The sequence below is a fragment of the Cryptomeria japonica genome, chromosome 11, assembly GCF_030272615.1.
Source record: "Cryptomeria japonica chromosome 11, Sugi_1.0, whole genome shotgun sequence".
NCBI lineage: Eukaryota > Viridiplantae > Streptophyta > Pinopsida > Cupressales > Cupressaceae > Cryptomeria > Cryptomeria japonica.
In genome coordinates, this window is record NC_081415.1 from 560987763 (window position 1) to 561015594 (window position 27832).

A 27832-nucleotide genomic window follows, 5' to 3' on the forward strand; every position below is an offset into this window, starting at 1 on the left:
AAATAAAATAAAAAATTCTTATATAAATTTTATAGATTCAACCAAATTATATAAATAATAAGATCCCTATTCTTAAAAATACCAAATACATTTTAGCACAATCTATTTATAAGAAAATAATGATATTGCCTGTTTCATACACACTAATTAAACTCAACCCCTTCCATGTTGATAATATCTTATAATTAATTGAAATATAGAATATGCCAATTAGGCTCAACTACTTTTGTATTAATTACCATTTGGAAGCAAGAAGATAAATCTTTAGGTATCAAGTGGGGCCATTTCACCTACTACCATAAGCAAACAACCACATAACTCATGCCTAATGGCCCACATACATAGTGGATAACATAGTCACTTTTGATGGGGGTGTTTTCAAAATAATGAGATCATTTCTGGAACTCAATAACCCAGACTCCATTAACCCAACAAATTGGCTTCACACCTCCTGCAAATCCTGTTGCTTTTGCAAGGTCTTTGAAGTCCTCTATACGCTCTTTTCCAACTAAGATCTACATGAAATGTTTGGTTGGCATAGGAAGAGGTCTCTGCAGCCATTGGCAAAATGGAATCCACTGCAAGAACTATGGCCAGTCTCTGCCTTTAGCTGATATGGGTTTTCCAACAATATTGCATAATCACAGACATAATTTCTAGTCTTCTATTTGATTCTAAGCTTTTCTTAATTTTTGGGTCAAATTTCATAATCCATTATCAAGAAGCAGAAAGAAAAAGAATAAAAAGTGTCAAAAATCAAACTATAGATCATAAAATTTGATCTGAAACATAAAAAAAAATACCACAATCAAATCTCAGTCAATATAAAGAAAATATGAACCAAAAATGTATGATTCATAGAAGATTTCCTGCAAAACTACATCTGAAGAGAATTATAAAGCAGAATCACTGGGATAGCTAAGAATACTTTTTTCCACAAAAGAACAAGTTCAATAAACATAATAAAAATAAATAAATAGTTGGCAAAAATCTTAATGAGCTATTTAAACAAGTAGATTGACTATCTAGGTAATGAAAAGATGTCTCATACCTTCATAAAAATAGCCTAGCCAAATGTTACGCTGTCGAACATACCTCCCCCAACATGTGTCATCCCTAAAACAAAAAAAAAATCATCACAAAAGGGCTTTTACTGTAGAAAAACATTCCAACCAAAATCCTAGCTTAAAAGATGTCATATCTCTTTTCACTATTAATCTAAGCAATCATTAACTACCTACAGGTGTCCCTAGATCTCTAGAAACCATGGGTTTGGGGACTAAATTCAGTAGTCAACTAATATTCCATTGGAGAACACTCACCTGAAAACTAAAGAGTAGCTGCCACAACATGAGGCTAACCAAAATTCACTCCCCTTATACGGGGTACTTGAAAACTATAAGATTGTGAGTAGACCCAACTCCACCTCCTACATCCACCAACTCCTCCAAATCCTTAAAACCCTCATATGTCTCTAGAATCCTTCCCATCATAAGTGTAGAGTGCTCAACCATAGCTCTATTAAAAACCCTATTGAATCTCTGGTCTTTGGCAGGGTACTCAAATGCATTCACCCCATGTGCCTTGGTGAATGGTTGGCTCCCTTCAACAACAACATCCTTAAGATAATGCCCTAGTGTCTATGAACACCTTGTCCTGGTTCATCAAGGTCAGTAGTGCCAGGGACAGGTCATCCTTGTTCTGCACAAGGTATTTGCAGAGAGGAGTCAGACCATAGAGCCTCTCAGGCTTTCTATTCCTGTGGTTACAGAACAACTAAGGAGGGAATGACTTGCTAGAACTCTCAGAATCTTATCTAGAGTAAATGTTGCATCTAGGTTTGCTTTTTCTTGGTCGATAAAAGGCAAAGCTAGAATAATGTATTGATTTTAAAGAGAATTTACATCAAGAAAACACATATTTCTAAAATGGCCCAGTAGGGCCTAAACACTATCAAAATAAAGCTATGTCCATGAGTATGCACAGAAAGAGAAAACCACATCCAAAACCCTAAAATTCTCTGAACTCGGAATGGGATTTGAGTGTTGATTACAATTCATTTATCCTTTTCATAAAATCTATTAAATTTTTTTCAAAATTTATAAGTCTAATGGTATGTTAAAGTTTCTTTGTAAGTTTAAAATTAACAGAGAAATCAAAAAGAGCCAACTATGTGCTCTGTAGCAGCCTCAAAAAAGAACAGACCAGCTGAAAAACCTATATTTTTAATCCTCTCCTTGAGGGATGGGCAGAGGCATTGGAGCACAACCTCTTCCGAGACCCCTTCATGGAGGATGACCCCTTCCTCAACCAGAAGCACAACCGGTACCTCGGCCACCACCTCGCCTACTCTGCTCTGCTTGGGGACCCTCTACTTCTATTTTGAGAAGCAGAACACCATTGAGTCTAGCAAAGTCTAGTAATCATTCTTCCTTGCCCATGTCCTCCGGATTGTCCCCCAGAAACCTCCATTTTAGAAACCTAAGGGCCATGGCAACAAAGGATCTGTGTTTTTGTAAGTCCTTTCCCGTCAGGTCTAGCAAAAAAGGATAGAATTTAATCAGCTCTCTCAGGACATTGAAGAGAATTCTCTCACTCAGACACAGAGCACTAGAATCATGTCGCACTTTGTTTAAGACTTCTTGCAATTCAAGTAAGATGTCACCTGGGAAGATTCATCTGGTGAGGTTCCAAACTTCCTGTTTATCAAGCTTGAGGTGCATCAGGGAGGCGACAAACCGAGAAAAAATGTTTGTATTGTCTCAAGGGTATTCATCTCTGCTGATATACCCACTACCAAGAATGAGCTTAACGGCCAGGATGACTGTTGGCTCAGGAACTAAGAGGAGCCTCTTCAATCTCAGGTATATGATTTGTCTGAAAGAGGCAGGTTGAGGTAGAGAGAGATGGGGGTATCCACTACAAAGAATGAGATTGCTGTTGGGAAGACACTCATTATAAACCCGAACGACTCCTCCCTAGACATTGCTTAGAAACTTGTAGTAGCTTTAGCTTATGTGAAGATGGTTACAGAGAGAATCCGGTTGATAGTCTTGTGGAGGAAGCCAAATAAAAGATAATAAACATTGTCTTGAACATGTGCTTAATGCAAAATTCCTTGCAATTAATTTTCTTGCAAAGGTGGCAAGGGATATCTATCTATCATCATACCAAAACTTGAGGCTAAAAAATTGAGCTCTTTCCAACAGATAGCGCATGCCTCATACTTGCAATAACGATGGATCGCAGGCTATCTTTTCGGGATGAAAGTGGGAAAAATTTCTTTTAGAAAGGCCAAAATAAGATGACGTCATACTTGACGTGACAATTTCACTTTTGATAAGCTGGTGGAAAATTTTGAATTTGAAAAGATAGTCGTTTAGACCAAGCTGGTGGAAAAGTTTTATGTCTAACGTATGAAAACAAGAATCCACTACTGAGAAATGTTGATATACTCTCTGTATCTTTAACCATGATTAATGTTGTCCTTCTCCCACCAATGTAAAGAAAGGCCTTTTGTTGTAGTTTTTGAGAGAGAGTATGCTTCTGTGTTAGCCTCTTTGTAGACATGTTTAGCCTCATATTGCTCTAATTTGATCATAATCTCAGTTATGTTGTCCAAAATTTCCTGTAGCCACCAGTTTGGGGTTTTAATTTCATTGATTGCTATCTCTGAGTCTCCCTCTACTATGAGGTTTCTTATCCCATGTTTGTGGAAATCAAGTAAGCCTAGGAGCAAAGCTTTGTATTCTGCTATATTGTTAGTATCTGGTGGCAGTGGCATGGCCATCTTTCCAATTATTGTTCCTATATGATCTCTAACCACATATCCTATACTTGAAGCACCTAGGTTTCCTTTGGAAGCTCCATCAAATTTTAGCTTGAACCAACCCTGTTTAGGGGGAGATCATATAGCATCCTTTCTTGCACTAGGTTTTCTCCCAAAGGAAGGAGGAATCTTGATCCCTTGCCAACTATTTCTTATACTGTCATCCCAAGTAGAATTTTTTTTGCTAGAATCTGTTGAGAAGGCTAGTTTGCAATTTACTGCCTCAACAATTTATGTTTCAATTGAGGATAAAACTTATTCAAATCCTTTTGCTTTGTCATGAAAAAGTCTTCGATTCCTTTCTTTCCAGATTTCCCAAACAAGGCAAGAAGGAGAGATTTCCAAAATTTGACTTAAAGTGCTTTCCTTAGAAGGAAGTGGCTATCATTGAAAAAGAGTGATTGTATCATTAGGGAGGGTTGTTATACACCCAAGTTTTGCACAAAACCATTGCCAATATTTTGAGGCAAATGGGCAATTTAAAAGGAGATTGTCTACTATTTTTGCTTGAGCTTTGCACAAAATGCATCTTGAGGGCCCTTCATATCCCATTTTAGTGAATCTTTATGTTGTAAGGATCCTCTTTTTGAAATCCAACCATGCAAAGATTCTTGCTTTTGGGATAATCTTGCTACTCCATAACAGTTTTAGTGGAATATCTTGTTCCTCTTGACTCCCAAAGTTTGCTAGAGCCCTATAGCCATCTTTAGAATTATATTGTCCTATTTTAGAACAAGCCCATATAAGAGAATCTTTCCCTCTTCTGGGATTAATATTTATTTCTCTAATGAGGTATGATAGCCGGTTGATTTCAACAGTAGGAATAGGCAATCCCTCCAATTGCTTCCAGCTCCATCCTTGCATTCTAGTAGCCCTATCCAAAACCAAATAATAACTAACTCGAGATCCCCAATGTTGTGGAAGCCAATGCTTATCTGTTGGAATATTGAGAGATTTGTCAATGCTCGGATATCCTCCCCATGAGTCTTCCCAGAAAAGGCTAGAGGATCCATCGTGGATATCCCAAGACAAAGAGTCTGCAATTAAATTTTTGCATTTGACAATGAAATTCCAGGTCCTAGATCCCTTTGGATGAGAATTAGATCTTAGAATATTTTGAGGATCCCCATCTATAAGGTATTTTTTTGCCATTATCCTTACCCATATTTCTTTAGGGTCTTTAATGAACTTCCAAACTAGTTTAGCTCCCAAGGCTTTGTTCTACAAGTGAATATTTTTTATTCCTAGACCCCCATGGACTTGGGTTTGATGATTTTATCCCATGCAATTAGAGAAATTTGATGTTTTTCTTCAATGTTTTTCCAGAAGAAGTTTCTCATCTTTTCAATAATGAAGGAATTTGCACCAACAGTGAAGGATAAAAAGGATAAAAGATAGATGGGTGGAGCAAAAATAACTGCTTGGAGCATTACTAGCCTACCAGCCCATCAAAGCCATTTCCCTTTCCAAGAGTTAACATTATGATCCACCTTTAACTTCAAAGGATCCCAAAGTTTTGAGTTCCTCTATCCTTTGTCAATTGGGATGCCCAAGTGAATACATGGAAGAATGTTTGTTTTATAGTTCTAAATTGTTTGGATCTTAACCTCTAAGGGCACAGGGGTGGAGAAGAATTTTTATTTTTATTTTTCTTTGTTGATAATTTGGCCTGAGGCCTTCCCAAAGGATTCCAGGAGCATTTTCAGCTGAATTGCTTCCTTGATCTTTTCTACACTCAGCAAGAGGTTATCACCTGCAAATTTTGATGCCAGTCAATGAAACATCCGATGAGGATGTTGTATGTCCTATGGCATTCTCTCGTCGGACATGTGTTGAAATTCCAATGTCCACCCAAGAAACATCCAATCAGGATGTTGTATGCCTGACGATATTCTCTCGCTGGATGAGCAGTCATGGTCATCATCGGAAGAGTCTCGGGTGTTGTCAAAATTTTGACGCCCACCCAGGAAACATTTGACGATGATGTTGTAAGCCCGATGACATTCTCTCGTCGAATGAGCAGTCATGGTTGTCATCAGAAGAGTCCTGGGTGTCATCAAAATTCTGATGCCAGCCAACGAAACATCTGATGAGGATGTCTTATGTCCTATGGAATTCTCTCATTGGATGGGTGTCAAAATTTTGACATCCACCCAGGAAAAATATGACGAGGATGTTGTATGCCTGATGGAATTCTCTTTCCAGAAGAGCAGTCATCGATGTCGTTAGAAGAGTCTTGGGTGCCATCAGAATTCCCATGCCAGTCAAGAAAACATCCGACGAGGATGTTGTATATTGTATGGCATTCTCTCATCTGACAGGTGTCGAAATTCTGACGTCCACCCAGGAAATGTCCGACAAGGATGTTGTATGCCTGACAACATTCTCTCATCAAATGAGTGGTCATGGTCGTCGTTAGAAGAGTCCCAGGAGTTGTCAGAATCCTGATGTCCACCCAGGAAACATCCGACGAGGATGTTGTATGCCCGACGACATTCTCTTGCTAGATGAGAGGTCATGGCTAGCGTTGGAAGAGTCCTGGGTGCCCTCGAAATTCCGATGCTAGTCAATGAAACATCCGACAAGGATGTTGTATGTCCTATGGCATTCTCGGTGTTATCTTTTTTGGATGGTTGGTAAATGTTTTGTGGTTTATATTTGTGCTTAACTATTATATCTATTGTTCCAGTATTCGGTTTATGTATTCTAGTAATAAGGTTTTAATGCTTAAAGTTCTATAATTTGTTGACAACTGATTCACCCCCCCTCTCAGTTGTCCTCTGATTATCTAAGTTGTCTAACAACAACAACACGCTAAATGTGGTATAAAATTTTTGTGGAACTTTTTTTAGAGTGGACATGGAAAAGGAGAGCATGATGGAGCATGAGCTTGTGTGAAGTGTGCACTTCACCAATATAAACTTGGAGGTAATAGCATACGAAATTCAAGTGAGATAGTAGAATGGTGCAAAAATCATTTTGGTGCACGTGACACAACATACAAATAATGCTATTTTGGGAAGTTAAAGATATTGATTGATCATAATTGCCAAACAATTAATGGCATTAGAAGTTTGCATCAAGTGATGACTACGGGACATAGCAAACCTCTTGTGATTTAGGTTAGATAAAAATCATGTTTTTGTGTTGATTGCATTGAAAACAATGCAAATATTCAACAATGTTAGAACATTAGAGATGGATTTGTTTCAGAATGGAAGATGAAACAATTTGTCACAGTGCCTCCTTTTGAAGATAGTGACATTGTAGATATTCATGATCCTATATATTGAGTTGATTATGAACATGTTTTTGATTTAGTTGTGTCAGGTACACTTTCATTTTATTTAAATATACTTACATTTTTTCATGTACTTTGTTTAAATTTTAATTCAACGTGAATTATTTTTACATTCTACCATACACTTTATAATTTAATTGTTTGAATTTTGTCGTGTACAGGTGATATTTTTGTTGTGCTTGCAGATCCTAACAATGTAGAAGGTGTTGACTATTACCTACTATGATGCACAAAACCAAAATGTAAATTGTCAGAATCAGTGGAAGATGTTGATGGGGAACAATATCCCACTGGATCAGTCGTTGTTGAAGGTACTTATTATCAACAAACGAAGATAGATAACAATGGTGATACATTTACTGAATACATGCCCGACCAATTTTTTTTGCATTATAGTCATTTATTTATAGCAACAAGATTACATTTTGAAACTTTACAAAAAAGAGTGTGTCCCCCAAAAGCGGAGGTTGCCTATCGAAGATCATGAAAGGATATTAGAGACAGTAAAAGTTAGAGAGGATCCAGATTTTATGTACCATGAGCTCACTTAATTTATTAGAACAAGTGCACTTGTGTATTTTTTTTACCATGATACATGTCTATATATGCATATATATGTATGTACTATTGTTTTGGATCGTCATACATATGTATGTATGTACATTCGAGCTCTTTTTTGGATCGCTATACATATGTACAAACATGTACATTTGAGTTTTATTTGCAACATATATACACATGTACATTTGAGTTTATTTGTTGCAACTCCTTTGAAATCAAAATTTGCACAATTTGAGTTATTTTGTTGCATGCTATCTTATATTGATTTGAATCACTTAGTTGAATTGAATTAATTAATTAATTTGAATTGATTTGATTAAATCATTGGATGTATTTGAATCACTTAATTGAATTGGTTTAATTAATTCATTGGATTGATTTGAATCACTTAATTAATTGATTCATTTGTTGGATTGGTTAATTAATTGTCTAGCTGAGGCAGACCTCTTACGGTCTTGGACTTGCTCACTTTAACAATGTTATCAAAGTTTATATCACAAAATCTCCTATGCCAAAGCCATCTATCATCTATCTTTGCAATCAAACAGTTGCTAACTTTAGGTTTAAGATGAAATAGATTACCTTTGGTTTGTTTCCCAGTTGCAACCAATTCACCTTTGTTGTCAAATATTTTGCACATACCATTTCTAAACTCCAGTGGGTATCCTCTCTCAATAAGTTGTGCCACACTCATAAGATTGTGCTTTAGACCTTCAACCCAATAGACATCATCAGCACTTCTCTTCCCATTAAGAGAAATAACTCCCTTACCTTTAACCATACAGGGTGAGTCATTGTCAAATCTGACAATACCGCCATCAAATTCCTTTAAGGAAAGAAATTTGCTCCAATCACCGGTCATATGACGTGAACAACCATTATCAATGATCTAATCATCAGAGTTATCCATCCTCGACACCAGTGCCTTCTGATCTGATATCTCTTCCTTAATAGCTACAAACATAATATATTCACTAGCATCATCATCAGATTCTTCATTAGTAATACCACTATCAACCGCTATAAGACAATCTCTCTTGCCTTTGCCCTTATACTTCTTGAATTCGTCTCTCTTGTATTCATTTTCACCATTAGGACAATTAGCTGCTATATGACCAATCTTGTTGCATGCAAAACATTTTAAAGGTAGTTTACCTCTGTATTTCCCAGTGCCTCTAGGAAGTCGTTTTGCCAACAATGCTTCAAGTTCCACTAAGTTGTCTTCATCATCAGCATCTCTATTGGATCTAGATTCATAACCATGACAAGTATCTCTACTTTTTTCTCACAAATGGGTTAGAGACAGAAGCTTTGAATGCAAATTCTGATTTCTGTACACTACCATCATAGTTGTTTAATTCAAAAGCAGTAAGTTTGCCAATGATATAGTCAATAGTTACCTTAGTTGTGTTAATGGACTTCAGCTCCTAAATAGTTGCAACTCGGATAGCATAGACCGGTAGCAAGGTTCTCAGTACCTTACTGATCACTGTGGCATCTTCCACTTTCCCTCCTGCACTCTTTATTTCACCAACTATCTCTTTTATCCTTTGACCATACCGCTAGATATTCTCACCTTCAGACATTCCCATGTCATCAAACTTTCCTCTTAGGCTCTCCTGTTTAGCAATCTTAACATGTTCATCACCGCTATAAATCTCTTCAAGTTTTTTTCATACTTCATATGCAGTTTCAAGACCATGAACATCTACATATTCAGCATCGGACAGGGAACTGATAATAGCCTCCAATGCTTGATGATTTTCTTGTTGTTCTTTCTTCTGATCATCAGTCAGAGTTATAGTAGGTGTAACATATTGAGTTTCTACATGATCCCAATACTGACTTCCCAGACTCTTAATGTAAATCTTCATTATGTCACTCCATATCCTATAGTTATCTTTGTTGAACTTCGGACATTCCTTCTTCATCATGATCTACAAGATCTTTTCCTCAAGTTGTTAGGCTTTTATATTTAAGAGGACCTGGGATGCTCTGATACCAATTGATGGTATGATGAAATAATAAGTATCTGGTAGATTACTGAGAGGGGGATGAATCAGTAAACTGAAAAATTGATACAAACTTCCCAAACTCAAACTCAAACTCACAAAGTAAACTTTCACTGTCAAGATCAATACTCAAAAGAATACTCAACATCAATCGGTTAAGTGTTATACCAACTTAACAATAAATAACTTCAATCTTGTAAACATCAAAATGCTTAATCATATATCAACATATTTCATCTCTCAATGCTTCCATTTATCATACCTTATCAGAATAGTTTAGTAAACAATCAAATCAACAAATAAGATCATAACCACAAAAACATTCACTGCATGACATAAATATTTATACATGGAAAACCTAAATAGGTAAAAACCACAGTGAGATGAGACTCACAAGATAGCTATTTGAACTCTTCTGAAGTTCGCCCTGTTAGGAGCCAAGCCTATTAAACCTTTTACAATAAGTCATGTTAAGAATTGATCCTATTAGGAATCACCCGGTTAAGGGATTTACAAAATGCCTTGATAAAAAACAAATACCTTGTTAGGAGTAACCTCGGTAGAGGATTTGAGAATACAAGCTAATGGACCACCTTGTTAGAGGATTTAAGAAGTAACCAAGCTTGTTAGAGCTTAGCCCTTTAAGGGATTTCAATTATGTTGTAATTGTTAGAAAACAACAGGTTTTCTTGATTTGTCTAAATAACACTACATTTGCTTGATCAGATCATTTTAAGCTTCAATCTTCCTTTACACAAACTGTAGATCCATTCTTCGATTAGGCAGCCACATACTCAACTAATTTCTGCCAACACTTTGCCAACACTTTGCCAACAACTTTACAAGCAACTTCATCGACCTTAAATACAAATCAATTAGGTCAGTAACATAGAAAAAACCTAATTCTCTCATAGATATTACAAACAAATCGGTTCAAGTGTGACCATTAGATTTACATAGCAATCTCTACACATTCTTCAAGAAAATTTGAACCGCTCCATGATCACCGCTTCATCGGACTTTGTAACTCATCACGGGTTATGCATTAGATGCAATCCACTTTGCTCATTCCCTAGACAATCAAACAAACATGCCAAAACAATCTAAACTAATCCTCATATAATGATCACACATATCACCATCATTACCACTCATCACCAGATAATAAACCAACAAACTTGATTGGTTAGGGTTTAACAAAAAAACAACTGGTAGGGTTTACCGGTTACATTGCATAGAAAGGGTTTAACCTTATACACCGGTTTCCCAGTTCAACTCACAAACTTACATACCGGTTTACAACATCTTCCTCAAACCACTTCCTATCGATTATAAGATAATATAAATAACAACAACAATATCAACAATATCATAAATACCATTACCGGTTCAACTGACATCAATGATAGCATAACATATCATTAATGCAATCTTCATGCAAATGCCAACAACCTTATCAAATGACTTTGGCATTGAAGATTGCAGGATAGGTTGTGAAGCTTGAGCTACAGATGGAGTTTGATTTATTGCTACAAAATTATCGTTGGGATATATGGCCCTCCTTTTGATCTTGTGTTGTCGGCCATGTTATCCCCACCTATCTGATTCATTCCACAAAAATCAGCCTCCTGCCAATTCATAAAAGTTGTATATCCCTGTGTTTGACTGAGACAGTCAACAAATTCTTGTTGCCTTGATGTTGTTGGCTCCTCTTGTGCTACTAGGGCCTGAGAAAACTCACCATTCTAACATGAGGCCTAATTATGGGGCTGATTGCATGGAACACACCAATCTTGTTTCTGAGTAAGATTGTTCTGAACTGGCACTATAGCCTTTAAGGAGCTTGCAGCTATGGGATTCAAACTATTCAAGGGCCTAGCATTGCTCCATTGGTTTTGCCCTTGAAAATTTGATCTCTAGTGTTGATAATTCTAGTTTTGGGGTTGATAAGGCCTGTTGTTAGCATGTGGTAATTGTCTCTTGATTGAGACCAATTCATTTCCATGTCCCTATAGTTGTTGTTGTAATGGACTAATCATCTTCTGCATCGATGTCTCAAGAGAGGATGCAATTCCTTAATTTCAAAAGATAAGGAAGAGGGCGCAGGTGTAAGCAAATGGCTTGTGGAAACCACTAGAATAGGAGCTAAAACAGGCTGTTGGGTAGGAGCCTTTGGAAATAAGGGCATTGAAGGCCTAGGAGACAACTTTCCTACCTGTATTAAGCAATTTTCTGCCCTTATAGTAGTTTCATAAGCTAATGGGAGATTATCTCCTCCCATATATTGAATCATTGTAGCTATGTTGTTGTTCAAAGCACTGAGAAAATATAATAAAGCATGGTTTGATGAAGGCTTTACTAATGATGAGATTCTATCCCATGTCTTTTGGAAAAAATAGTTAAAATCACCCATGAACTCGTGGGGTGCTCTTTTGATTATAGTTAGCTGCTCCATAAGTGATATATGGTCACTTTTGTCCTCAAAATGCTTACACAATTTCTCCCCTAACTCATCCCAATTGTGAATAGAGTTAGGAGATAGTCTTTTGTACCACTGAAGGGTCTTTCCCTTGAATGAGGAAGCAATAAGTCTCACTACAACATTATCCTTAGTGACATCAAATACCATGCAAATGCTTGCCATATCTTGTATATGCTCCTCCAAGGAGATAGATGTCTCTCCAGTGAAAAATGGTATATCCTTCAAGGTTGCTACTAGAATGTCATTCTTTTGGGCTAGGACTAAGGGACTGCCACCATTGAAGGTGACAAAGGTATGTGTTCTTGTGATTTCCATATGAAATAAGGGCATGTTGATGTGGATAGAAGGGCCTCTAGGCCATGTTAATCTTATAATGGCAGGGGTAGACTGAGACCTAGGGGGTGTAGATCTATTTGCTTGAGTTCCCCTAACTGGTGACAAAGAAAGCCTACCTCTTCTACTCTTATAATTTGAATAAGGAAGCTGGATAAATTGAAAAATACCTCTAGATGATTATTTGGTGTGTCTCCTTGGCATAAAATTGTAACTGGTATCACTGAGAGTCTGAATCGCTCCTTAAGAGAGTCACCAACTGCTTGATCGATTGCCTCCAAAGGCTAAATAGCTCAAGAAAAGCACTGAATCCTCAGCAAGAATGTTGAAATTGTATCCCACCAGGCATGCCAAAAATTGTTAACATAAAAGTTTGCACCCTTGGTGATCAGGCTTGACCACCAACCTTCTCAAACATTGAATCAACCTCTCAAGTGTGGGACCTTGCGTTGTTGTGAGGTTGAATCTTTGGAGAAGGTCGACTTCCTCTTCAATCTGAATGCAAAGTGTTGGACCAACCCAACACTAATAAAACTAATCTATGGTCTGACAAGGAAAAGGGAGAAGGAGGAAAGGGAAACTGAAAGATAGGGAAAGGGGTTTGCACCCAGACTAAAACGAGGATCTCTCCTACCTATAATTGCACAAAAAAGGAATAAGACTACACAAGTATGCATAATTTCCTATCTTAACCATCCCCTAAAGTACAGAGTGAAGGTTGGAATTTGTAAGACAACAGGAGGAACTGATCCAATTCACAGATGATATCCACAAGGAATCAACACATTCATCTATACTCAGGAAACAAATTAAAATTCACTCAGACAAAGAGGTAAAAGAAATACACAGATTGTCAGAACTGAAAGGAGGAAAAATAGGTGAATTCTATTAATGTAAGGGCAAGGCAGAACTTTACAAGTACAGAGAAACATAAGAATTATGCATGAGAAAAGAAGGGAGAAGATCTTGAGAAAAATGTACAAATTTTCCTTAATAGTTCATGCATAACTCAGATGGTTACATTAAGAAAACCCTAACCCTACTCAGGCTAGATTACAAAATAAAATAGAGAGGAGGAGAAGAGATCAGATCAACAGATTTGATGGTGTACTGTAACAGCTCTACAAGTCGGTCCTCTATCTCTAGAAGCGTAAAAAAAAACCCCTCGACAAAGTAATCCCTACCAACAAGCATGGTTGAGCACACTTGCAGGGACAAAAGTTTCTATTATGCATTAAAGAGGGCATGGTGGCATCTGAAAATGGCCTACAAGGTCATGCCTGTAGTAATGACGAACAAATCTGGTGGTTGGAGGGCGATCGGATCAGATATGAGGTGTCGACTTGAGCAGGAAGAATGTCTCGACAATCGGGTTGACAACAACCCGCCTACAAAATTTCAAATGCCAACGACGTCCGTGAATTCAAATGTTGACTGTTGATATGCGAGATTCACACGAAGATGGGCGTGTGAGATCTCTCCATCTAGGCTTCCACTAGGCCCAATCGATGATTAAAACATGATCGTCGGATCGTGCCTTTATGAAGATCCAATGACCACAATTGGTCGACGTGGCACCCCGGGTCCATGTATCCAACTATGTTTGATCACTAAACAGCCCCTAAATTCCTATCTCGTAGGGCCCCTGCGGGCTTGACTTTACCTTGCGAGATAAGAATTTGCTTTAACTCTTCCTTGTTCTTTATCCCACAACACTTTGCACTCTTTGAATTTACCCCACGAGATAAGAAAAATGATTTGTAGTTTTTATGTTTGCTCCTTATCTCGCGGGATCTCTCTTGTCTTTGTTTTCCTTCACAAGATATGGGTCTTTTTTTTCCCTTGTATCTTATCATGTGGCATCAGTTGTGCGTTGTTTTAACCTCGCGGGATAAGAAGAAAGCCTTTCGCTTTTCTTTCTTATCCTGCGGCCCATTTGTTGTCATTGTTCCACTACATGGGATAAGGAGGAATACTTCCTTGCCTTTGAAAATTCTTATCCTGTAGCCTCTGCTTGTTGCGTTCAAAAATCCTATGACCGATAAGAGGAAGGGGAAATCAGCCCACTGACGACTAGGAGCCTCTCTAGCCGGTTGAACCTAAGTGAGTTAGTCGACTGACCTGGTCAACTCGAAAAAGAATTGGGGCCCACTTTGCACTTTTCTTTTTGTTACTTTGCTTATCCCACATGGTCTCAATTGTCTTCATTTATCTCCGTGGGATAAGCGGTCCAAGCTTTATCTTTTCTCTCTTATCCTACTGGACCTTATCTCACGAGATCAAAACCTTGCCAAACACTTAGCTCATTGGATCCCGCCTCGATGGTCAATAACATGACCCGATCTCAGTGGTCAATAACATGACCTAGTATTGACACATCATATAACCCTCATGTTATATGACTTTAAAAAACTATGAAGAAGCAACTAACTCTGTTGAGACCAATAACATGACATGTTATCGGTATTGACTAACATGAAATGTTAGCCACATTGAAATCCTGGATCTGAGCTCTACTAAGGTTGGCACAAAAATTGCCAACAGTTACTTGATTCAATTGCTGAGTAAAAAGATGCTCTTTAGTAATCACATTCACCATACATACTAGATCAATGGGCACCCCTCATGAGATTTTTTCTTTGATCTTCATAGTAATATATAATGGGTCATCAGGTACAACAATAGTCTCACTAGGATCGAAGGTAATGCATAAGTTTTTTGTAGGTTTAGGTTTGTCAATGCGGTTCACAACATCATTAGATTCTATACCAAAGTCATTAGGGGAGAATGTAAGTGGATCAAACTCAACAATATTGGTAGAATGAAAAGGAAAAAGTTTGGTGAAGATTTGAAGGTTTTGATTTGGAGGAGCTACAAACTTATTCCCTTTTTTATTCTCACTAGCTACAAATTAGTATTGTTATCAATAAAGTCTTGAATCTTATTCCTGAACTGGTAACATTTTTTAATGTCGTGACCTGGTTAACAATGATATTCATGGGAGGAAGTTTCAACACATTAGCATTCATCAACCTCAGCACTATACTATGCAAAGACTCAAAAAGAAGAGTTAATTCTTTTTTTAAAGTATTTAGATAAAGGGGCCACACTTGAGTGTTGATGTTGCCATTTATCTTGATGAAACCTTGTTGTGTTTTAATTTCATAAATTATCATTGAGCATTCTCATTCTTATCAACCAGAGCCATTGAAGAAGATGATTCAAATTGACTCACTTGTATGAAGCACTGCACACAATTGTGTGAAAGAAGTAAACTTAGAAAATAGAAATTTATCTCTAATATTCTTTTTTAAATTAGCAATAAAAATAATTTGAACATCATGATTAGGCAAGTGATAATAAATTTGTGTATGCAAATGGGTAAGTGCACCAAGATGGTGTGTAAAAAGGGGTATACGTGGACACTTTTTTCTGAAATCAAGTAAACCTGAACTTGGAGGATAAAGTTGAGAGTCATCCACTCAAGATATGAAGATACTCAAAGAACAAAGATTGTAGTACTCTAAATCTAGTTTCCAAACTACTAATTTTTTTCAAAATTGGATAAGATTAAGGGGGTCAAATATTTTGCGCATGAAAAACAAACCCTGATTTTTTCTAAAAAACATAACATAGTGTTTGACGTGCGCATAAAAAAAGTCATAGTTAAATTTAGTATTTTAACAAATCCTTTGGCAGAAAGATAGTTAAGAGTGAGCACTAGAAGTTTTGTATTTTTTTGAAATTTTTTGTTGAGAATTTTTTTTTATGATTTTTCCAAGTGAGCACATCCTTAAAATCAGGTACATGTTCGTGCACGAAGCATAACTTGCACCAAAACAATTGAAAATACAAAAAACAAAATCAAAATTGTAAAGAATCAAGTGCACTACAATAATATATAAAGGTTTTTAAATTTGGATAAGTAGATTAAAAGTTATTAAAAAAATGGTACACATATGTCTTTGAGAACTATGGAGACACTGGTAAAAGAAATTCAATAATAATATGTTATTGTTGTTCAAATTTTTTAAAAAAAAATGGTTAGAAAGCTTAGAAGATGGGTGAAAATATGGTGGCAATTTTAGAAATACCCACTTGATGAAGTGTAAACCTAATGATGACAAAAATGAGAAACTAAGTTCATAAAACAAAACACATCAAAAAGGAGGGAAATGGAGAGAAATCAAACTTCCAAACTGCAACTTTGTCATCCAAGCCTATTCACAAGCCTAAACAGACAAGAGCACATACGGGGTTTCTTTTGAATAAGAACCGCGTACGGGGTTCCTTTTGAATAAGAACCGCGTACGAGGTTTCTTTTGAAGAAGCACCACGTAAGTGGTTCTGAGGAGAAAATACCGCGTACACATTTCTGCCCGTGGTACTCTAACATAAAGAAATTAATGTGTATGTTTAAAATGTGTGTGTGTGCATACATATATTTATATGTATAATATGTATATAAGTAGATATTGTATGTATATAATATATGTATACACACACACACACATATGTATGTATATGTATATAATATGTGTATGACGTATGTATACATACATACATACATACATACATATATTATAAATACACACACACACACACACACACACATATATATTTGTGTGTGTGTGTATTTATAATATATATAATATGTATGTATGTGTATTATATTTTAAAATTTTATGTGTATTATATGTATATGTGTATGTACATGTACATGTATATTGATATATATTGTCTTTTGATATCGTATTGTACATTGCATTCCTCTCTCTCTCTCTCTCTCTAGACCCCACATAACACCTAATGACATCATGTAAGGTCCCTTAGCACACATATGACCCCTTAAGACCATATGATGTCCTAAGGGGTCATATGATGTTCTAACACATGTGCAGCCCCATTATGACCCCTTCAGACCATGTATGATATCTTAAGGGGTCATATGGTGTTGTAACATATGCGTGGATAAATTAGGACCCCACGTGACCCCTAACGACATCATGTGACATCTCTTCCTCTCCCCCCATCTCCCTCCCTCCCTATTTTATTCATCTCTCTCTCCCTCCCTCCCTCACACCCTTCCTCCCCCATCTCTCTCTCTCTCTCTCTCTCTCTCTCTCTCTCTCTTGGGACCCCACATAACACCACATGACCCTTTAGGAGAATATGATGTCCTAAGGGGTCAACATGGAAAGATGACATTACAGTGCCGTAAGGTGGAAACATGGACCATTATTACAATATAAAAAGTAGTAATATTGCTTACAAGAATAACAAACTAGTATGCTCCCCCGCTCTCCCTTCCTCCATACCCCATCCCTCTCTCTCTCTCTCTCTCTTCTTCTCTCCCTCCCCACTCTTTCTCTCTCCCTACCCCTTTTATCTCCCTTACTTTCTCATCCCTCTCTCTCTCTCCCTCTCTCCCTTAGGACCCCACATAACACATAATGATATCATGTGACCCCTTAGCACACCACGTGACCCTTTAGGAGCATATGATGTCCTAAGGGATCATATGGTGTCCTATGGTGGCAAGATGAACCATTATTACAATATAAAAAGCAGTACCAATACTGCTTAAAAAAATAACAAACCAGCATGCTCCCCCTCTCTCCCTTCCTCCACACCCCATCCATACACAAATTCAACTTGGTAAACAACTTCTTTATCTGAAAATTGGCTGCAAGCCTCGCAAGTTGTTTATAATTGGCAAAAATTTCATTATCACCCACTTTTCTAGTGTAGAGAAAATACAAAAATGTGTTCAAGCTTTCTCCTCCTACCTCCTCCACTATCACTTCTACTCTTCTGTTCTCCATGAAACTTGCAACCTGAAACACAATACTTTCTCCCCCCACCTCTTTCATCACTGTATTCTATTTACCCATCTCGTTATATACCACTTGGAACATAATAATCTTATCTCCCACCTCCTTTATCACAATCACTCCTTTCTTTTGAACCTCTCTCTCTCTCTCTCTCTCTCTCTCTCTCTCTCTCTCTCTCTCTCTCTCTCTCTCTCTCTCTCTCTCTCTCTCTCTCTCTCTCTCCCTTTTCCTTCAGATTTTCTTTACTACAAGTAACGCGTACGGGGTACTGGGAATATCTTAATCTAAGCTCTCTCTCTCTCTCTCTCTCTCTCTCTCTCTCTCTCTCTCTCTCTTTTCCTTCAGATTTTCTTTACTACAAGTAACGCATACGGGGTACTGGGAATATGGACATTGGTAGGGACTAAAAGCACGCACGGGGTTACTGAACATACCGCGTACGTGATTCTTGGACATACTTTTAGTTGCGCAATAGCCTCAAGGACCTCAAAAGAAGTTTTTGAGGTCATTGAAGGCCCCACTACAACTATTACTGTGCTTTTGTGATAGTTTTATATGTAGAAGTAAGTGAAATTTTTGTTTCGCATGATTTCAAATGATTGAATTATTGTTCTTATTAGTTTGGTTAATGGTATTGTGATTGTTTAATATTTTTTATTTTAAAAAATAATTATAAGGCTCAATTTTATGGTTATTTGACTATTTAAGAACTTTTGTTTATATATATATATATATATGATTCTATTTAGGACAACCGGTATTAACGATGGGAAAGAACAAGCGAGGAATGGTGGAACAACAAGAGGTTGAAAAGGAAAGACAAAGGCAGTGTATGAATAAATTACATGACATAAGAACAATGGGACAATAAGGTACGTCATCCTCAACATCTCAATTTGATTTACTAAACAAACATAATGCAACTGAAGAAGAAATAACAATGAATAATCAAACAAACGATGAAGATGCACCAACAACATTTGATTTACCATATGAATCAAATGCAATTGAAGAAGAGACCACATTGAATATTAAGTTAAATGATGAACATATGCCAACTCTATTTGATGCGATGAATGTACCTAATGCATGCAATGCACCGATGTTAACACCTCCTAGAATCATTCGTAGGAAACCAAGGTATCTAATTGACATCAACGAGAATATTTTGAAGCTAATGCCTGATAAAATGAATGAACAGACTTGTAGGAGAATGATTAAAAGAATATGACAAAACTATTTTAAAAACTTAAATCAAACTGCAAGATGCCAATTAATTGTTGAAATGATTAAAAATTTGAATTTTAGAGAGACAATGAAAATTCTAGGCCTAAGATCATTTGAAAGTAATAGCGAAAGAACTATTGTGAGAAATATATTTGATGCATATCAAGCTATTGGTTCAAAATCACGTACTAAATATTCTAATGTTACTTGACGTGCTATTATATCAATTATAATGAGCAAGAAAATAAAAAAAGATTGTTTGATAAGAAAAACAAGTAAGTCATTAAACATAAGTATAACAACATTACATAAAGCATTAGATAGGTGGGAGAAAATAGAGTATCCTAACAACAATTCTCTTTGGGCGTTCTCGGGTAGACTACCACACATAGACAAGGTTGTTGTTGATGCACTAAGAACATTAATTGAAACTTTTTGGCACGACAACACAAGGGTTTCGCCTAACCAAAGAGATGTTGTTAGAAGACGAATTGGATCTAGAAATTATGAGCCACATGCCAAACACTATTTGGATATGACTCAAAAAAAAAATTATGAAAGATTCCTTCAAAAGTTTCCTCAAATAATAATTAGTCAAAGATTTTTTTAAATGGCAAAACCTTTTTATGTTAATATTAATCATGTACGCACCACGTATTGTTATAGGATGCATATTGAATTTTCCATGCATTATGATATTTATCATCATATATGTTGTACTTTGCACACTAACAATGTTTTGTAGAAATGCAATATACAACCACCTCCTAAGTCACCAAGATAATTTATTTTAAGTGTGTTATGTAAAAGAGATGATGGTTGTATTTATTATAAGATGATGTGTTTGAAAGGTTCTTGTGCTACATGTGGTGGTTTGCAACATTTGCCAAGATGTCTACATTCGGATAGCACACATGAAATTGGTAAGAAACTAGTATCTTTTGGAAAGTACAAGACATTGACATATGGGGTTAAAGATGGAAAAAAATTGAAGAGATGCGAGTTAGTGAAAAACAATATATGTGTAGCTGATTTTATGAGTACATAATGCATACACATAGAGCTCAGTGGTTAGATGAGCAATTCAAGTTATGCAAGGACACATTTCCTCTTGGTACCATTGTCTCTATAGTTTATTTTGCTAAAAATTATACACTACAATCTCAAAATGAAGTGCAATCTATGTATTACCATTCTACACAAGTTTCTATTTTTGTACACATAACATTCATGCATGCAGATGATAGCACAAAGGAGGATAGAAAGGTTGTAAGAGAGTGTCACTTCTACATAGGTGAGGATCATACACATTCGTCAAAGTTTGTGCAGGGATCCTTTAAGGTTTTCTATGATATTTTAAGGGAAAGGAACATACGGTACAAGCAACACATAATATGGTCAGATAATTGCACCTCACAATTTGAATATGCAAGGATGTTCTATTGGTTGAGTAGGATGCATGTGACAAGCGGTGTACAACATTTTTGAAAATTCACTAAGGCTATACATGCAAAGGGAGAGCACGATGGTGCAGGAGCATGCATAAAAAGAGCCTTGGCTAGAGAAGAATTGAAGTACGAAGGTGGTGTTGAATTGATAGATGCAACAACAATTGTGCGATAGTGTAACTCTACAATGGGACTAGGTAATGCAGGTACGTCAATGGTTCATAGGTATTTTTGGTTGATCACTGAATATAACATTGAAAACTATCAAGATTGTTGTACATTTGTAGGATCCAGTGACATGCACTCATTTTGAAGTTCAAATGCAAGTTCACTGGTAATTTATAATAGACAGATTGTATGTTTTTGCTCTTCATGTATGTATTTTTTGTGGGAAGAATGTGAATCACAAGAGTGGGTTGACACATGGTCTTGTAGACCATTGGTTCCCATTCATGGAAGCATTAGTTGATTTCGATCATGTATCCAACCTAGTGGAACCAGGTGATTTTTTGTGTAAATTTTATTGCAGGAATATTTTTTGGCTCATTTTGTTACATCAAACATTATTTTTGGTATTAATTATCATTCTATAATATGCATGTCATGTGTATGCAGTTGTTGCAAAAGATAACAATGAAGAAGGAATGAATTACTTTTTGTGTCGTTGTATTGAGCCTAAGAGATACCCTATCAAGAATTTTGATGTTTGGTTGTTCGAGGACTTTAAAACACACAGACATATTATTCATTTCTCCAACCTTGTTGTTGCAACAAATATTCATTTGATTAAGTATCGTGGTAGATCTCTTAACAAGATATTATGGAAAGTTTTTGAATATGACCATGAGGCAATACTTGACACAATACGGGTTAGAGCCGATCCAGAAGGCTCACTTGATTGATTCTACAATTTAGGGTAGAATCATTTTGAGAATTTTATATATATCATCGACGAATTATTCTATATTCATTTTTTGTATACATAAATGCCCATGAGCTGATTTGTACATATTTATGGGCATAATTTTGTATATTTAAATGATCATGATTTGATTTGTACATATTTAGATGCCAAATTTTGTATATTTAAATGGTGATGAGCTAATTCATACATATTTAAATGCCAAATTTTGTATAAAATCCCATGAGATGATTTGTAAAACATTTTTTGAATATATGTGACTATGATTTGTGACTATTTTTTGAATATATGTGAATATATGTGACTATGTTTTGAATATCTTAAGGGTTTTGAGTTTATGTGATGCGATAAGTTCAATCATGACCATTCTTGATTATACTTCAAGTTGCTTCAACCCACCGATGACACACTCCTACTCCACAAACCCCATCCAATCACAAAACATGCTTTAAATAGGTCACAACAAAATAGATTCACTCAAGACCAAACATTTCAACCTCAAACACCATACCAACCGACCATAACCAACCTTCAATTGCTTTCTATAATCATGTGCCCAACAAGAAGATAATGGGTCTTCATCCAAAAAAACTTTTGTCCGAGTTGAAACTGTTGCAGCCTTTTGTCCAAGCTTCATCCAAAAAACCTCTACCATCTTTAGATCCTTGGGTCTAAAAATCTCACCAGTTTGGTTTCACTATCATTTGGGGTAGGATATTATGGTATAGTACATTTGAACAATAATGATGGAAAAGAGATTGGGCTGGCCAGGTTGGTTTTGACACTGAGATAAGCCACGTTTGGAAGTGGGAGTTTTGGCTTTTCCTTTGGTAGGTTTGCAGTTAGACAGCTTGGGAAGGAATAATTTTAGAGGTGTACGGGCCACGGCTCTAGCATTAGCCCTAAAAATTGTGAATGCACATCAGCTACTGACGCCATTTACTTTTGGCTATGTCCTGCCAAGTTACAATAAATTATATATATTAGTATCACTGTACTTGAGCCTCTATATCTTTTTTGCCTCGACAAAATGTTATTGCAGTTGCCCTGGGGCTGGAAAAGGCCAAAACTATTTTCTCCTATTGGGGATTTAGGGAGGAGAGCAAAAATTAGGCATTTGGATTATTTGAAGCAAACTAGAAGAGAAAAAGGCCTCTTTTTGGCTTGGATGAGAGAAAACACCCTTTGGAGAGACAAAGTGAGAATGGAGAAGAGCTATCAATTTGTTGCTTATCTTCCTTCTCCCTCTTTCTCTTTGTTCCATTTTGCCCTCATATTAGAATAGATTGTTAGGAATGGGCTTGTAGAGGATGCCATGATAACAATAGGATTAGAAATGATTAACAAGCATTTTGAGATGACTAGGAAGATAACCGAGATAGGTCATTATAGATGAGCCTCACATGACCCTATAAGTTTAAATGGATTGATCATATGCATCCTGGATTGCGAGAAATTGTCCATCAAAGTTTGACAATTTTTTGGACTCGGGACACCAGAGAGATCGCGCTGGTAGGGTATGGCTCTTGACATTCCAACGCATTGGGAGGCACAATAGGAGAATGCCTAGCATAAACTTGCCCACTCGGATGCACTCATTATGTTGGTTTGTGACCATGACAAACGGAATCAAATCTAGCCTATCTTGCAACTTTGCATTGCATGCAACTGATAGTTTTTACAGCAAGTGAAAAAATGCTACCATTTGAAAATGGCTCTGAGTCATGAAAAATCGAGATAGGTCATTGTAGACAAGCCTCACGTGACCCTATAGGTTCAAATGGATTGATCATATGTGTCCTGGATTGTGAGAAACTGTTCGTCAAAGGTTGACATTTTTTTGGACTCAGGGTACTTGAGAGATTGCACCGGTAGAGTCTGGCTTCTGACGTTTCGACACGTTGGGAGGCACAATAGTAGCATGCCTAGCATAAAATTGCTTACCCAAACGCACTCGTGATGTTGGTTTGTGCCCACGATGAATGGAATCAAAATAACCTATCTTACAACTTTGCATTGCATGCAACTAACAATTTTTGTAGCAGGTGAAAAAATGCTACCATTTGAAAATGGCTTCGAGTCATTAGAAACTAAGATAGTTCATTGTAGATGAGCCTCATGTGACCCTATAGGTTCAAACAGATCGATCATATGCATCCTAGATTGAGAGAATCTGTCTGTCAAAGTTTGACAATTTTTTGGACTTAGGGCACTTGAGAGATCGCGCCGGTAGGGTATGGCTCTAGACATTTCGACACATTGGGAGGAACAATAGGAGCATGCCTAGCATAAAAATGCCCACCTAAATGCACTTGTGATATTGGTTTGTGCCCACGACGAACAAAATCAAATCTAGCCTATCTTGCAACTAATGAATTTTGTAGCAGGTGAAAAAACGCTACCATTTAAAAATGGCTTCGAGTCATCAGAAACTGAGATAGGTCATTGTAGATGAGCCTCACATGAACCTATAGGTTCAAACAGATCAATAATATGCATCATGGATTTCAAGAAGCTATTCGTTAAAGTTTGATAATTTTTTGGACTCAGGGCACTTGAGAGATCACGTCAGTAGGGTATGGCTCTCGACGTTCCAACGCATTGGGAGGCACAACAGGAGAATGTGTAGCGTAAACCTACCCACCTGAATGTGCTCATGATGTTGGTTTGTTCCCACAATGAATGAAATCAAATCTATCCTATCTTGCAACTTTGCATTGCATGCCACTAACGATTTTTGTAGCAAGTGAAAAAAATGCTACATTTGAAAATGACTCCGAGTCGACAGAAACCGAGATAGGTCATTGTAGACAAGCCTCATATGACCCTATAGGTTCAAACAGATTGATCACATGCATCCTATATTGTGATAAATTATCCATCAAAGTTTGACAATGTTTTGGACTCAAGGCACTTGAGAGATCGCATTGGTAGGGTATGGCTCTCGACGTTCCGGCGCGTTGGGAGGAACAACAAGAGAATGCATAGCGTAAACTTGCACACTCAGAAACGCTCATGATTTTTTTTATGCCCATGACTAAACTTTGACAACATTGATAACTTTGACAACTTTGACAACAACTGGCAACTTTTACATCTTTTATCCAAATGACCCCAAACTTTCACAAATGACTTCAAATGATCATTAATGGTCCCAAATCACCTTATTTAGATAAAACAAATAGAAAACAAGATAAAAACCAAATTTTGACCATTGTGAGCATGAGGGTGCTCTCGCACCACTCATATTGACAAATATAAACGAAAGAAATCAAAAGCATCCAGTGATCATTACCACGGATCAAATCTAACCATTACCATTGAATTTCATTTTGATTGAGACAAGGAGTTTTGTCGGGCTAATTCGATATTTTAGAAAGCTTATCAAATCATATTCCACAATTTCAATGCTTTATATCATAGATTTTTGTTGTTTATATTCATATTGTTGATTACATAGGCAAATATTCATTTAACTTTATAAAAGGGCAACCACCAAATACACCGAATAGTTTGAGCAATAATTAACCGTATCAATTATAAATAATCATTTATATATATCAAAATGCACAATAATCAATGTAATGAACATATTTTGTATGTATCTAATATGCCTATCAATATCAATGAAATGCACAATAATGAACACAATACACATTTATTGGATCGAATACAAGTCAATACAAGTTTTACAAAAATGTGGCATGTGCCATGTCCAAATCGATATACAATAAAAATGTAGAATATACCTACATGTATTGGTCATTTAATGACCACAACTAGCACTATATGATCCTATACTTGTGGTGGATCATCAAAATCAAGCCTCTTTGATGCAGTACACGGCTCTGCAGATGGCTGCACAACCACATTTCAAAAGCCAAGTTAGATTCCTTTTGTAGAAAATAGTTCATAATTATCAACATAACTATGCATTTAACCATAATTTATTTGTAATTGAAATGTAGATTACCTCATCTATTGATCTAGGATCTATTGTCTTCTCCTTATCAGTCTTAGGAGTTTTCTTGAACACAAACTTCAAAGGATCCAAGTTATGGCCAAACCATGAAGGGTCCTATTGTAAATTAAATACAATTAATACAATGTACTAACATATATAGATCAAAAATACTAAAAATCTACAATATAGAGAACAAAAGTGTACCAGAGCCTCATATGCTTCTCCAGTAGGTTGAGGAGTGCTTGCCATTGATGGAGCAAGTATGGCTATTACCTATACGAAAAATGATTAAAGATTAAATATAATTAATATAATGATAAGTATTGTAGGTTAAATACAATTAATGTAATATATAAAACAAAAGTGTATCAGAGCCTAAGATGCTTCTCCACTACACGAAGGAGGGCTTGCCATTGATGAAGCAACTATGGATATTTCCTATATGAAAAATGATAAGATTATAATTTATCACAAGTTCACATGTACACGTGCATATAATCATCAAATCAAGAAAATAAAGTAGAGATACATACCTATTCCCTCTCTTGATCCTCGGGCGTATTAGGTGCATTCAACAATTCTACAAAGCCCAATGGACGTTGTATATAAAACAGACAAAAAACACTAATCAATCTACAAATTCCAACTAAGTCAATTTTAACATTTTCAAACAATTGTACAATTAAAAATGTGTTCAATTACCTTCTTCCCATGTTTAGGCATTGTCAATGATTTCTTTCGCTAAGGACAATGCCTAGACATGGAGAGGGTACCCTAAAACAAACAAAATTAAAACAAGAGATATTAGTAGATAATATTAATATAATTTAACAAATCTAAAATTTTAATGACTTGCATATTCCATCAAAAGAATACATAAAATAAGGTGTACAAAATATGATACCGCATGGCTTTGCAAGCCAAAATCGATCGTTGAGAGCATGACATCATCAATGTGGGACATTTGGTCCCCTGTCAATGCCTACAAAACAAAAAATTGTCAAGCATTAAAGAGAGTTAGTATATCTTATAATTTTTATGAATTCAAAGTACTATTCTATTTTAACATGTTACAAAATTTATACCTCAGGTGTCAAAGTTGCAGCTGCAATAACTGCATCGGGAATATTAGATGGTGTATTAACACCCATTGTTGCATCCTAAAATGCATATTGTTTGTATCAATTTAAATCAATCTATAAATAAAAATTCATTTATAATTAGAAATTTTAAGTGACTAATAAATAAAATGTTATGAATTCAAATCAACACACGCATGTCTGCGGCTGACTAGCAAACAACATGTCCATCAATTCATCTGTGAGTACCACATCCTCAGTCATGCGGGTCTGACATCTGATCCCGTAAATCATGCACAGATGGGACGTGGAACCATATGCACTAGCCTCGACATCCATCCCTGTGCATATGCCCGAGTAAGTGGGACACACATGCTCAATGGGCTTACCAACGCCAGTTGCCTCAGCTAATGGATCATCGTCCAAACCAAAAGGGTGTGCATATTGTGTCCCATGCTGGATGATCGCATCAATCAATATTGTGGCTGCCTAAAGAGTCTGTAGCTCCATTGACTCTTTCAGGGCTACTAGGATCGTCACCTGCACCTTGGGTTTGGGTGCTGGGGGGCAACGACTCTACGAGTCTATTACCCTACAGGCTCTAGGTCTATCTTGGGCAGAGCCACCACCTCTATCATGGAACTCTCTCATATCAAAATAACTAGGTCGCTCATTCAGGACAAATTCACAATATACTTTCCTCAAAAAAAAAAAATGAAACATCAAAATTATTACAAGGTGGTTCGTCAAAGACCATCCACCACCTATTCCAAAAAAGAATCTTCATCTACACATTGGTACACCAATGTATGAGAAACCTCTTTGCATTAAGAGGTAAGG

General features: G+C 36.5%; 1 pseudogene; it reads right to left on the reverse strand.

The window, feature by feature from the left end:
* Positions 1-392: 392 nt before the first annotated feature.
* LOC131034627 (caffeic acid 3-O-methyltransferase-like) lies at positions 393-27064 on the reverse strand (annotated as a pseudogene).
* Positions 27065-27832: the final 768 nt, after the last annotated feature.